A 14,195-nucleotide genomic window follows, 5' to 3' on the forward strand; every position below is an offset into this window, starting at 1 on the left:
TAGTTTATATTATTTCATATTCAAATGAGCAAAGTTTGTTCTGATATAGATACTTATACATCGTGATCCGGGACGTGCACAGGTAGACCCGAGGTGTCCCTCAAGACCAGCCCCTCTGGCCTCGGTGCCCTCCGGCGATCGTTATTTTTTTTATTTATTTTTTTTCCTCATTCAAAGAAGACAATAGAGTCCGCATCGACATGACATTATAATCATATTTTAATATTAAGTTAAATCCAGATCATTCCCAGTGCCTCCTGTCCTTCCCTGAGCCCTCCTCCTCTCACTGCCTCTCTCTCCGGCTCCGTGTTCTACTAATGCGGTCGGAGCTCCGCTGTTGCTGATCACACATCGCATGGCCTCGACTTTTTGTAAGAGACAAACTGGCAAGAATAGCGGTACCTTTGACTTACAACTGTTTAAGCAAGTCTTTGTCCCGTTCCCCACAAGTCTGGTTAGTGTAGCCAGTAGCCCAACATGAGCGTGTGTCAGCTGATTAGCTGTCGCAAGCGGAGAGGTCACAGAGGTCACGGACCACGGCCCGGTGATGCTAATTCAGTGCATTTGATAATGTGAGGAGAGATGGAGGGGCGACCCAGCAAACTGACGAAAATCCTCTGCTACTTATATGCGTGAAAAGTTGTGAGTACCCGGTATATTTCCAGAGTCACAAATCTATAATAGCCTCTTAATCTAAACTGTGTCTAAAAGTGCGTGTTGTTGTGCTGTCAGGCTGAACAGAGGCAATGTAGTTTGTAGTTTCTGGGGAGCCGACCAGAGGAACAGATCAGAGGTGAGCACCCAGACACTAGGCTCATGTTACATTCGCATTGATTGGAGTATTACACATATTAAAGTTAAATCAAATCCCCTTTTTTGGAAATATTGGGATGTGAAGTTTCAGATTATTAAATATTGTCAAAGTCGTTGTTTGTCATTATAATAAGTTACACAAGCTTGAAAAAAAATCTGTATGTCTACAACACAGGTGTCCAACATGTGGCCCGGGGACCAAATCTGGCCTGCCAGAGGGTTCAATCCTGCCCCTGGGATGAATTTGTGAAATGCAAAAATTACACTGAAGATATTAATAATCAAGGATGTTCAAATCATTTAGGTCATTTCAGTCTAAAGTGGATCAGACCAGTAAAATGCTATCATAATAATAAAATAATGAAAACTGTAAATTTGTCTCTTTGTTTTAGCGTAAAAAAAGTAAAATTACAAAAAATGTTTATATTTACAGACAAGCTTTTTACAAAAAATGTGAATATCTGAAATGTCTTAAGAGAAGTATGTGGAATTGTAATAATATCTCCCTGTTAATTAATGTTTTGTGTATTTGTAGTCCACTGTGATCTCTAAGTTGGATTCACTTGTATAAATGATAAACTGAGGTGTAATATTGTTAACGTTGCACTTATTTTACTAACAAATTTTCAGGTTGTTCATATTTGTTCATGTTATGTTCAAGTACAATTCGTAGATGTAAACATTTTCATTAGAGAATTACTTTTTTCACTCAAAAGTTCTTATCCTATTATTATATTATTTTACTGGTCCGGCCCACTTTATATCATATTAAGCATATGTGGCCCCTGAACTAAAATGAGTTTGACACCCCTGGTCTACAATATTCATTGTAGTGCGCAATTTGATGTTTCTTATTCATCAATTGCAGCAAAATGCCAAGAAAGGAAAGAGTAAAGAAACAGAGGGAAAGAGACTTGCAGCAGGCAGCCCAGGTACCAGCTCTCTTCTGTCCTGGATCAAGCCATGTCAGTCCTTATGCACAGTTGTGTCAAGTGCGCAGTCCTAGATTGGTTAAATGATATGGTTTGTTCAGGTTGATAGAGGTTGTTCAGTAAATTAGTGACTGTCATGGTTATGTGACTCAGTTTTGGCTTTGTAGATTTTTACATGGTTGGGTGGTTCATAATCCTCCTCTAGTCATTTTTTTGCTCCTGGACTCTTAAGGCCTATGCTCACTGAACTTTACAAGTAGAATGTTTTTTTTGTTTTTTCTAGTTATTTGGTGTGAAAAGTGTAAGGCCATTGCAGTAGCAGTACATTGTTTTGTAGAATGCTAACATATGTGTAATACTGAATAAACAGAGATGGAAGTTATTGTGGACCAGTATTTATGAAAACGCTGCAGATCAGGATTGTCGGACTCGGGAGAGGGGTGCCCTTTTTCGTTGGCTGAGGACCTGCCCCTCTAAATGTCTGTGCACGCCACTGATTGTGATGAATAACAGTGTCTAACACCCCCATTTGTGCTTGAGCCCCCCCAGCTTTCTTGCTCAAAACATCCTCTACATTGTCCAAACAGCCACTGGGGGGTGGCCCACCCCTTTTAAGAAACCCTGTCTTAGAGGGAAGAGTATCTCAAGAGATGGCAGAGGTTCACCACTCAGAAAAACTGTGTCTATAAAGACAAAATGGACAATGGTCTATTGTGAATAAGGTTCAGGTTTATGAGATTTGCAAATCATCACATTTTCTTTTCATTTGCATTTTATACAACATCCCAACATCTTTCAAATGGGGCTTTAATTAAAACTCCTCAGCTACTTTCATGTAAATGTACTGGGGGAAGTACAGCACTCTGAGTCCTATCACCTTTTTCTGGTATTATGTACCACATTTGTCTGCATTTAGAATTTCCAATTTCATCACTATTCACCCAGTGTCCCTTTTCCCCACCCTCTGGGGGAGTGGCTAATGTTTCAGATGCAGCCATGTGGGGCTCAGTGACGATGGGACCTGAGGTGGCTCATCAGTGTCCATGACCACAGACCTCCTCCCTCAACCTCATCTTCCTGGATGGACCTCCTCACCTTCATCTGACTAGACGGACCCCCTCATGTGTCCACACCCTATTGCATCTTTATAGACTGGAACTACATCTGCAAATGGATGTCCATCAGTCCTGGTTACATCTACAGCCTGTCTGTCCATGGGAGTGGATCTCCCTGAGATTTCTCTTTTCTTATTGGGTTTTTGGAGTTTTTCCTTGCTGAGGAGGATGTTGGATGCCTGGGACATTAATCCATTTCCTTCATTGACAGGTTGACTGTGGTTTATTTTCATATTCACCATATTCTGTAAAGCCCTGTGAGGCAACCTTGTTGTGATATTGGGCTCTACAAAATAAAATTGAATTGAATTGAATGTTTTTACTGGAGCAGAGAAAGAAATGAGCTGATGAATCCACTCTGGCATCTACATTATATAAATAAACTTTTGTCTCAGTCATGAGATTACTTTTTTGAGCTAATGACAAAAATGCACATTTTATGCTCCTCACAGTAATTCACTTCATTGTATTTTTACTTATTTCAAGACAGTATCAATCCTGTATTTATACGAGACAGTATGATTACAAAGATGTCACATTTATGAAAAAAGTTTTAAATGACGAGACAATGCGACAGGTAGCCATTATCAGTGTTTTTTCCATATGACATAGTAGTAGGGCCACAAAATGGCATGAATATTATAATGTTTTGAGAGTAAAGTCAAGACTAAGCTATACTAATGTAATTTTACCTGGATGAAATTTCTTAAAAGAAAATAAATCATTAAATAACTGTTGGCTCAGCAAGTGCCAACAGCAACTACTGGGAATGTAGACACTTCTTGTAATATTAAGCCATTATTATTATGAAGCTTTTCCTCATTTTTCAAATTTTTTCTCAAATAAATATTAATTTACTCTTATGAGTCTGATGAACTAAATTTAAGTCATCCACATAAGTATAATGTATTATTATTCACATATTCAGAGCCATATTTTCCCTGCTTTCAATAATTTCTTTGGAAAAACTGTGGAACTTATCTTTCATGACTTTCAGGTCACCTTAGAGGGAGTTAATCAACAGGAAGTCTTGACATTCTTCACATTGCAACAAGTCCAGCCCATCAAGCCCAGGAAAGCACCTGACTGCTCAGGGTGACGGCTCACCTCTGACGAGGTTTGAACTCCTGTATTTGTCTTCAGATCCTGCATTCTGCAGTCAGTTGTTTCGGAGTTGGTGTGGATAGATACCTAACAGCACAGGCTATAATAAGTTCACAGTCCACAGTGGAGATTGGAGCACTGAAGACAGGTTAATCTAAAGAATGAACAGCAACCAGCAGGAAGTAAGTGTTGCGAATTACTGTTGTAAGACAAACAACAGATTAGGGTGTGTTTGGTTTGACTGTAAGTGACTAGCCTTTTTAAAACTCTGCCAGTCTCTAACTCTAGAGTCAGATATATTATCTGTGCTCACATAAAACCACTAAAAAGATAACAAGTGTCCAGACCAAATGAAAGAGAAACTATGAATGGACTCTGTCACTGCATAGAGAGCAGATATTCAGGAAACCCAATCTGGAGGTCCGGATGAGACCAGACAGAAGAGGGTCATCCACTTCTCCAGCGGCGAGACTCTGAATGAAGACAGTGAGGAGGTACAGCCTGTGTTCAGAGAACCTGCAAAGAAGGTGAGAAAATATACATAATTCTTCTCACACAAAAGTAAAAGCAGCAATTTCAAATCTGCTTGTGTCTCAGTCTTGTATTTCATTTGTCTTAGACTGCTAAGCTCTCTTTTAAGAATCTTGCCATACTAGTTGGAAGAGTATCGTTACTGAGTAAGTACTGACATTAAAATAGTTCATAAAAACAGTATCTCAGTTTTAACCATCACCAGGTACTGCTGAATATGGCTTTTTGGCCAACATATTTAGCTTGTGACTTCTTTGGAGAGAGATTGGCGGGTGTACTCGGACTGAACACAGCCAAATACCAGTACGCCATAGATCAATATCATCGTGATCACAAGGTGAAAAAAAAACACACACTTGGCAAACAAGACTAAGTAAAATGTAAACTGACACTTCTAAGCAACCTGGCCACCAGCTAGTTGAATGTGTGTGACAGTGAGTTTCAAATTAATTGATATGTGTAAAAACTATCCTGACCAACCTCGTTCATATCATGGTTGTTTGTGTCCCTGGCAGAAAGCAGGTACCCTGGACACAGAGGGCCTCAGGAGTGGGCAAGGCGGGTTCCTCTCTCCTGGATCGCATACAAGTAACTATGGGGCTACAGGGCAGACACACCCACCTGACCCAGACATGCGCTGTGGTGGAATGGACAGAGGACAGCACAACACAGGTTACCAGGCAGAGGAGGACTACTTCAGATAATGCTGCCTTCACTTGGTACCGGAAAGATGAAACACTTCTACTTGTGAATTCAAAATTACAAGTGTACATAGCAAAATGAAAAACAGCTGACACACAAAAACGTGTTAATTCTGCTACAGCATTTTTTTGTACATTGTGCATGCTATAAATGTGCAAAATCATCAGCTAACAGCAGCACAACGCTAATAAAAGCATTTTTATCATTTGCAAATAATCACTCGTTCTTCACTTTGTTGGCAAGTTCAAATGTCATTTTCATCTCAGCAGCTCATGTATCAAAATTTTTCCCCACTTCTCCAGTGGACAATATGACGTGAGAGGATGTTCATGTCCAATTTTCAAGTTCGTAACGTGTATTAACCTTAATTCCCAAAGCAGTGAAGGCAGGATAAGACTGGATGGAGAAAATGGGAGAAATGTGGACTGGAATTTGACATGTTCACCTTTACACACAAATGGACTTAAACATATTGGTATGTGCTTCTGTTTTAGATTAATAGTGTAAAACAAAACGTCCATGTGTTTCAATAATATAGGTGTGTAGGCTATGAAAGAGAAACTGGTTATGATGCTGATTACTGTAAGTTCAGTATAAGGGTCAGTGAAAAACGTGGATGACAAGGTTAGTAATTTAAAAATATTTTTAAAATTTAATTTCAATGCTTGAGCCAAGTTTATTAGTGTGTTAATTTTTCAGTTTTGCTTGTGTTATACATTTTGAGAGGGGATTTATACTTTGTTTTCTCCCTAGGTTTAAAACTTACTGTCCATGAAAAAGTCAAGAGGTGTATGTAACCCAAATAGAATGAAAAATGTATTGAAATTTTGTCTAAAAAATGAGTAGCTGAGGGAGCAGATTTAAATAATTTTGTTTTACAAGAGCCCTTTAAAAGATTCTAAGATAGAGAATATTTAAATCAGAAATTTGTGTCTTTTTGTGTCATTGAGCAGATACACATCCCAAACAGCACATCTGTTTTTCCACATAACCTTTGACCAAATTAATTTAAAAGGCAAATCTTTATTACCTTTCAAAATAATTCACAATAAATCCAACAAATAATTACTTTGCATTATAATATTTTGGGTAAAATACTGGTTACACCAAAAGACATAAACCAGTTAATCCATAACACACTGCCATCTCATTGAGCCAAAAGCAGTTACTGAAGACATTAACAGTGAATAGCCAAAGCATAAAAGTCCACAAGAGTAACTGAAACTGTTTTTATAATTATTTTTGATGTATTCAAATCAAACATTGTCCATACTGCAACAACATCTGACTGACAAACAGTGAACATAAAACAAGGCAAATGTCAGTTAATAGTCCTCAAGATTAACAGCTCATATTTATTTTTTTTATTTTTTCTATTCTTTTCTCAGATATCACTTGATGAATCTTGAGTGTTCCATTCACTTTTTGGATATTAGCTGGGACACAAAATTTGAAAGACAATAACAAATATTCAAGCATTTATTGATTGAAATAAAACTTTTTTTTTTTTTTTTTTAAAATCATAGATATGTAATTATTAAATGTACCCATACTGGCCTAAAATGAAAACATTCACTTAAGGGATCAATTGGTGTAACCGGTGTAGAGGAAGTTACATGTATTCTATATATATTGCATGCATTCTATTTGTCACATAGGCTTTTACATCTATTCCCTGTGTCTTCGCATAGACCACATAAGAGTGGATGACTTTCTTGTAGTGTTTATGACACCTGTAAATTCTTAACCTTTATGACCTTTCTTATCTGTTGTGTTTAGGCCACAGACCAGTGTGATACTGGGGGGGGGGGGGGGGGGGGGGGTAAAATTGAGATCTCACAGACTCACAGAGAGGTCTTATCTCTGAGTTCTGGGTCCCCTGGCTCTGGTATAAGACACAGAAACTCAGATGATTCTTGGGACTCTCAGACAGACAGCCTCAGCCTCTTTCTGATCTGTACCCCTTTACTGGAGCTCCAATAAAATTTCTTCCTTGAAGACACTGATCGCTTGAACTGACCCTTCTTTATTTTAGACGAATTAGTAGAGTATTATTTTTTCCATAACACTGGTTATGCCTAAGGGTGGCTAGGTGCACCTTAGGGATAGGGTGAGGAGCTCAGCCACCAGGGAGGAGCTTGGAGTAGAGCCGCTGCTCCTCCACATTGAGAAGGGCCAGCTGAGGTGGCTCGGACATCTGTTTCAGATGCCTCCTGGACGCCTCCCTGGGGAGGTGTTCCGGGCATGTCCCACCGGGAGGAGACCTCGGGGAAGACCTAGGACACGTTGGAGAGACTATGTCTCTCGGCTGGCCTAGGAACGCCTCGGGGTCCCCCCGGAAGAGCTGGGGGACGTGTCTTGGGAGACGGAAGTCTGGGCATCCCAGACTGTTACCCTCACGACCCAGCCCGGATAAGCAGCGGATAATGGATGGATGGATGGTTATGCCAATTGACATTTCAATTTCAAATTTTTTCAGGCATAAGTATGGACACCTATCATCAACCTTGACCTTATTGTAAATATCTAACAGATTTTTCAAATTAATAAGCTTTTTTGTTTTTCTTTAGGCATTTCCATAGTTTTCCTTGGGTAAATGACATGTGACATGTAATGACATATGACATGTAAACGTCAGCGCACGACATCATGTCCTAAAAATGTCGAAATAAGTCAGATTTTTAAGAGAGATAATGACCTTGACACAGGTTGAGTAGGATCAGTAAGTGTCCTTCTTGATGATGTAATTTCCTGTCACATGATCTTCTTTTGCAATATTAACAAAATGGCTTCTCTAAAAGTCCTTAAACCATCTTGACTATTCATTAAGTTTGCTTAACTGTCAAGATTCCCCAAATAAATACTGAAATTTAAATAATTATTTAAAAAATTTCTTCCATTCCTATGACACGAATATAATGGGAGATTATGCCAAACTACATTTTGAGGCATTTTAATCCAAATTTTGCACTTCTTAATCAAGGTAAATTATTTGATGCAAGGTTTTTATGGTTACACCAATTAGACATTTTCTTGCAAAACGGTTAAATGCACACCCAAAACAGATTAAATCTTTTATTTCCATTCAAGACTACATTTAAAAGATGTCTTTATTTGTTATTTTAAACTTTTAAGTCCTAAATTTATACACATAAAAAAATATAAATAAATAGGCTTCACTTCACTGACCCATAAACATAACACATTACAATAAGGCTAAAATTAATATATGTACAGAGACCTCAAATGGCATTAAATCATGGTCATATGTTTTGGAGAGAAAAAAAAAGTATGCTTAGCGGCATTAAAAATGCACGGACCAAACATGGTGTAAAAAGATTTGCTCAGGCGACTATTTTGTATATGTTGCTCATGAGGTGTTACAGTTAACAGCTGTATTTTCTTCATTCCCAACACGCGCAATGTTTGGACTAATCCCTTAAACTGAACAACATATTCAAGTAGAACTGAAGTAGAAACCATATACTGAACCACATATTAGGGTAGATCTGAAGTAGAAACACATACTGAACCACATATTAAAGTACAACTTAAGTAGAAACCAATATAGTGAAAACATATTCAAATAGAACTGAAGTAGAAAACATATACCAAGTCAATATTCATGTAGAACTGGAGTAGAAATCATATACTGAATGACAGGGCCGGACTGAGACTCATTTTCAGCCCTGGAGTTTCATACCTCAGACCAGCCCACTTTAGATCACGACCGATTATTATTCAAATCATGGAATTATAACCTTACATGTTAGGTCTACACACTGTTCTGCAAAGCCTTCTAATTCAGTGTATTTTCTAAAATATTTCCAATTCAGCGCAAGTAAAGGTTGCTTCACAATGTGGATTTATTTCAAAAGTGAGTGTACATTGACATCTCCAACATTATTATTCCTCACAACACAACAATAACAGAATCTATATTTTTGTTCTTATAAGTGTTAACATTTTTCAAACCTTTAAAATGTTTGAAATGAAAGTATAAAAATATTAAAAATTGAAAAAAAAAAATAAAGCTTGCTGCACTTTCTAATAACTATCATTTTTGTATCCTCTGTAACAAAAGATTTCCATCACAACTTACTTGCGGTTTGTTCCATCGATGCTATTGAAAATTTTTGGTATAGTGATATTAGGGGTTTGATGAGGAGGATAAGAAAAAAAAAAAGTGTATCCTGTGACTGAGGGCGAGCAAAGCAATCAAAGCTAACAACAGACTCATCTTCATCTGTCTCATTTCTGACTAGTGGTTCAGGGTTGTGCTGCTGAGCTGCTCCTCTGTCATCAGTAGACTCTGCTCTCCCTTTCACACTTCCTCCAGTTTCCCTAGACTCGCCTGCACCTGTATCACAATAAAAAATAATATCTACAGACATTTTGACTTACTGAACTAATTAAGATATTTACATTGGCAAAATATGCAGGCTTATTTGATATTACTTTATGCTATTGCCTTTCAGTTGTGGGCTTTGTGATTTACGGTCTCACTTTTAATAATAAAAAATAAAATAGGTCAGGACTATCATTTGGGTCTAGAAAGTGGTTTCAGGAGAACTAATGCTTGTTCACACAGTCTGTTCCAACAGCTCACCTTTTCCTTCCATCCTGACAAGAACAATCCCCTCATCACTACTTGCTCCTGGCTCTGCTTCTGACACTAAAGCACAGTTTAAAAATGGTCATAATTCTCAGCACAAATCTTCTATTTTGCAAAGCCTTGGTGTCAGTTTCATTCATGTAGTGCTGAATCCTGGAGCATCTCAGAGCACCTTCATACTGAACAGGCTTACACCATACTCTTCAATGGAGCCTATTTATTAATAATCTTCCCTCTCTGAGCGGTCCTACCTGCCCACTCTGGACTTGTGGTGCTCATGGCTGGTGTCTGCTGCTGGATGTTTTTTCTGACTCTGAGGAGCTACAAGACAAAGTTTCCCAGTTATGGGGCGTCGTATCATACTATTATTTAAATGACATAACGTTATGTTACACGCCACAATGCCACACAATTCATTGACTCGATAATTAACTAGCTTGAAAGGTGGTTTACCCGGTTCATCGTCCTTATTAGTTTCCAAACGGGAGGTCGTTTTTGTGACAAAGTTGCAGATTTTGTCACATTTGGCTGCGTTTGCTTCCAGAGCTTTCCTCTTTTTAATTCTTGTCTTCTCTACACCACCTTTGCTGTTTCTATTATCCATGTTTCAAACAGCAAACACATGACCATCCACAGCCTGCAGAGCACAGATGGTATATGCTCCACAGCTACAGTCTAGAGCTACTAACCGTATGCAAGGACATGTTACGCCAGGTCACAGTGTGTCCGCAAAAAAAAAAAAAAAAACAGGAAGAAAAAAAGTTTGCTAGCAGAGGGGGTGTGGCCCAGGAACAGCGGCTGCAGATTACGTGATCAACTCAGTGCTATGACTGAACACCGGCCCCCAAAAAATAAATAAATAAAATATTAAATACATATTTAAAGTGAACTCCGGCCCTCGCGGCCCAAATATTATACCGGCCCACCGGGAATTGTCCCGGTCCTCCCGATTAGCCAGTCCGGGCCTGCTGAATGACATATTGAAGTAGAACTGAAGTAGAAGCCATATACTGAACAACATATTCAAGTAGATCTTAAGTAGAAACCAAATACTGAACCACATATTGAAGTAGAACTTAAGTAGAAACAATATACTGAACAACATATTCAACAGAAGTAGAAAACATATCAAGTCACATATTCATGTAGAACTGGAGTAGAAACCATATACTGAATAACATTCAAGTAGAACTGAACTAGAAACAACATATTCAAGTACAACTGAAGTAGAAACCATATTCAAATCGAACTGAAGTAGAAAACATATACTGAATCACAAATTCAAGTAGTTCTTAAGTAGAAACCATATACTGAACCACATATTCAAGTGCAACAGAAACCGAATAGTGAACAACATATTCAAGTAGAACTGAAGTAGAAACCATATACCGAACAACATTTTCAAGTAGAACTTAAGTAGAAACTTAAGTCAGAATGAGAACTTAACACCAGAACTTAAGTAGAAACCATTTACTGAAAAACATATGAGTAAAACTAAAGTAAAAACCATATATTAGAGTAGAGCTGAAGTAGAAACAATATTGAAGTAGAAAGCATATACTGAATCACATTCATGTAGCACTGGAGTAGAAAACATTTACTGAATGACATATCTGTAATGCTCAGAGTACGAAAACTGAACCCAGAACTAAACACCAAGCTCACTGACAGTCCAGTAAAAACGATATAGTACAAAATCTTGAAGATAATGGTGATGGGAATCTTCTCAGGGTGATGACCGGAGACGAAAACCCACCGTCCGGTTTGGTAGTAAACGTCGGTTTCCCGACTGGGAGGTCAGTGGCGGAAACAGGTCATACACGGGAAAGCAGTCAGACAGGCAACAGGACCAGGCTAGGGATCAGGCTAGCTCACGTACCGAAAAGTCAGGCGAGGAGATCAAAAACCAGGAGGTCAGAATGAGGCAGACAAAACCGGCAGTCTGCCGGCAGGCAGGCAGGCTCAGAAACGGTGGTAAGTACTTCACTAGGAAAATACAAACTGGCAACTGACCAGGGGAAAGGACAGGGCTTAAATACACAAAAGGGAGGGAAGACAACGAGACACAGGTGGAACAAATTAGGGCGGAGTCAGGTAATCAGAGCAGGTGGACACAATCAGGGAAAGGAAGTAAAGACACCAGACAAGACACACGAGGGAAACTTAACAAAATAAAACAGGAAATGACAGACAACATAAAAGACAGACAAAACCAGACTATCATCTGGGGACAGGCTTGGCGATATTCAAGTAGAACTTGAGTAGAAACCATTTATTGAAAAACATACTAGAGTAAAACTAAAGTAAAAACCATATACTGAACCACAAATTCAAGTAGAACTGACGTAGAAACCACATGCTAACCACATATTAAAGTACAACCGAAGTAGAAACCACATACTGAACAACATATTAGAGTAGATCTTAAGTCGAAGCTATTACTGAACCACATATTCAAGTACAACAGAAACCATATAGTGAACAACATTCAAGTAGAATTGAAGTAGAAAACATATACTGAGTCACATGTTTCATTTCATTTATTAAGATCCCCACACACCAAACAATAGCTTTCTGATACAAATCATGAAACATCTTTCAATATTAGCAATACTCATTCCATTTCATGCCTGTTGTGTAAACAAAAAAGTTTTTAATTTTTGAAAACATTTTCTATTATTTTCCGACAACAAAAACCCTGGCAACCATTCCATGCAACCATGGCCCGTTAAAAAACAGTTCTCTGTAACTGATTTGTTCTGCCTAAAGGCAGAGCACACCGTGTTTCAGTGGTTTGTCTTGTACGATAATTATGTTGATCAGCAAAAAATGACATTTTTTCTGTGAATAATTTCTGGACTTTGTGTTGTGACAGTGTTACAAATAAATGATAATAAAGAATATTTCAATCTACATTCTACAGTTAACCATGTCAAACTGTTATGCATTGTGGTTCTATTAGTTCTGTAAGGGCAACCCAAAACAATTCGTGCCGCTTTATTCTGTGCAACTTGCAATTTGTTGTAAATTATTTTCATTAGCATTTGACCAAACAACTGAGGCATAATCCATATGAGATAATACTAATGACTGAACAAATAGCTTGGTCAACCATTGAGGAATAAATTTCTTACAGTGTCTAATTATTCCTATGCTCCGACCCATTTCCCATGTTCATGTAGAAGTGGAGAAGAAACCATATACTGAACCATAAGAGTAGAACTGAAGTAGAAATCATATACTTAACAAAATATTCAAGTAGAACTAAGTAGTAACCATTTACTGAACAAGATATTCGAGTAAAACTGAAGTACAAATCATATACTGAACTACAAATTCAAGTAGAACTGAAGTATAAACCACATGCTGAACCACATATTCAAGTACAACTAAAGTGAACAACATACAAATAGAACTGAAGTAGAAACCACATACTGAACCATACAGAAGAAGTGAAGTAATTTTTCAGTTCACTTACTGTTTATGCACCTGAATTTTATACTAACATCAGCTGATCTACATTTTGACAGTTCTACTTCAGTTACCTGTGCATTTTGCATCAATGCATCTCCCCCTTTTTTCCCCAGCTGGTCCTGTCAGACGACCATCCTTCAGGGGTCAGGGTACGTTCCAGGTTTCTGCTGGTGAGAGAAAGTTTTTCATTCCACTGTCATCAGTCACAAGTGTTTGCTCCTGGAGGTTTCTGTAAGTTGGTTTGGGAGTCTGGTTTCAACCGGCTCTATATTTAAAGTGTCATGTGTTAACGTTTGTTATGACTTGGCAATATATAATACAATTTGATTGGTTGATTGACTGATTGATTGAATCACAGTGAAAAATTTCAAAGTGCACTTCACCACAAACACTCCATATGTTTACAAACCAAACTGGTAGGTCACTCATGGAGTTCCACTTCTCACAATGCATGTCGCGACAAATTTCTGAAAGTGCCCAGTGACCAGTGGCTTGGTTTATAACACATGAACTGTTTGTGGTGGAGTTCATGCTCTATTTAAAAAAATTTTTTTTTTTTGCCTTTTTACCTTCTGAAAAACTGTCATTTTGTTGGTTCACATTTGTTTGCTCTTAAATGCAATCATGTCAGTTTGCAATAGTTTTGCATTGTTTTGTGTTAAAATTTATATTTCTTGAATACTAGTTTTTAAACTTTTCTTTATCTGTGTGTTTTATCTAGTGTGTGTGTGGTGTGTGTGTGTGTATATATATATAATTATATAATACATCATATACATATATGTGTGTGTGTGTAAAATCTTTTTTTTTTTTTTTTGTTTATGTTAATGCATTTGGCAGACGCTTTTTTCCAAAGCGACTTACATGGGAAAACCAATCAAATCACTCAATCAATCAAATTTTATTTAT

The sequence above is a fragment of the Sphaeramia orbicularis genome, chromosome 24 (genome assembly GCF_902148855.1).
Source record: "Sphaeramia orbicularis chromosome 24, fSphaOr1.1, whole genome shotgun sequence".
NCBI lineage: Eukaryota > Metazoa > Chordata > Actinopteri > Kurtiformes > Apogonidae > Sphaeramia > Sphaeramia orbicularis.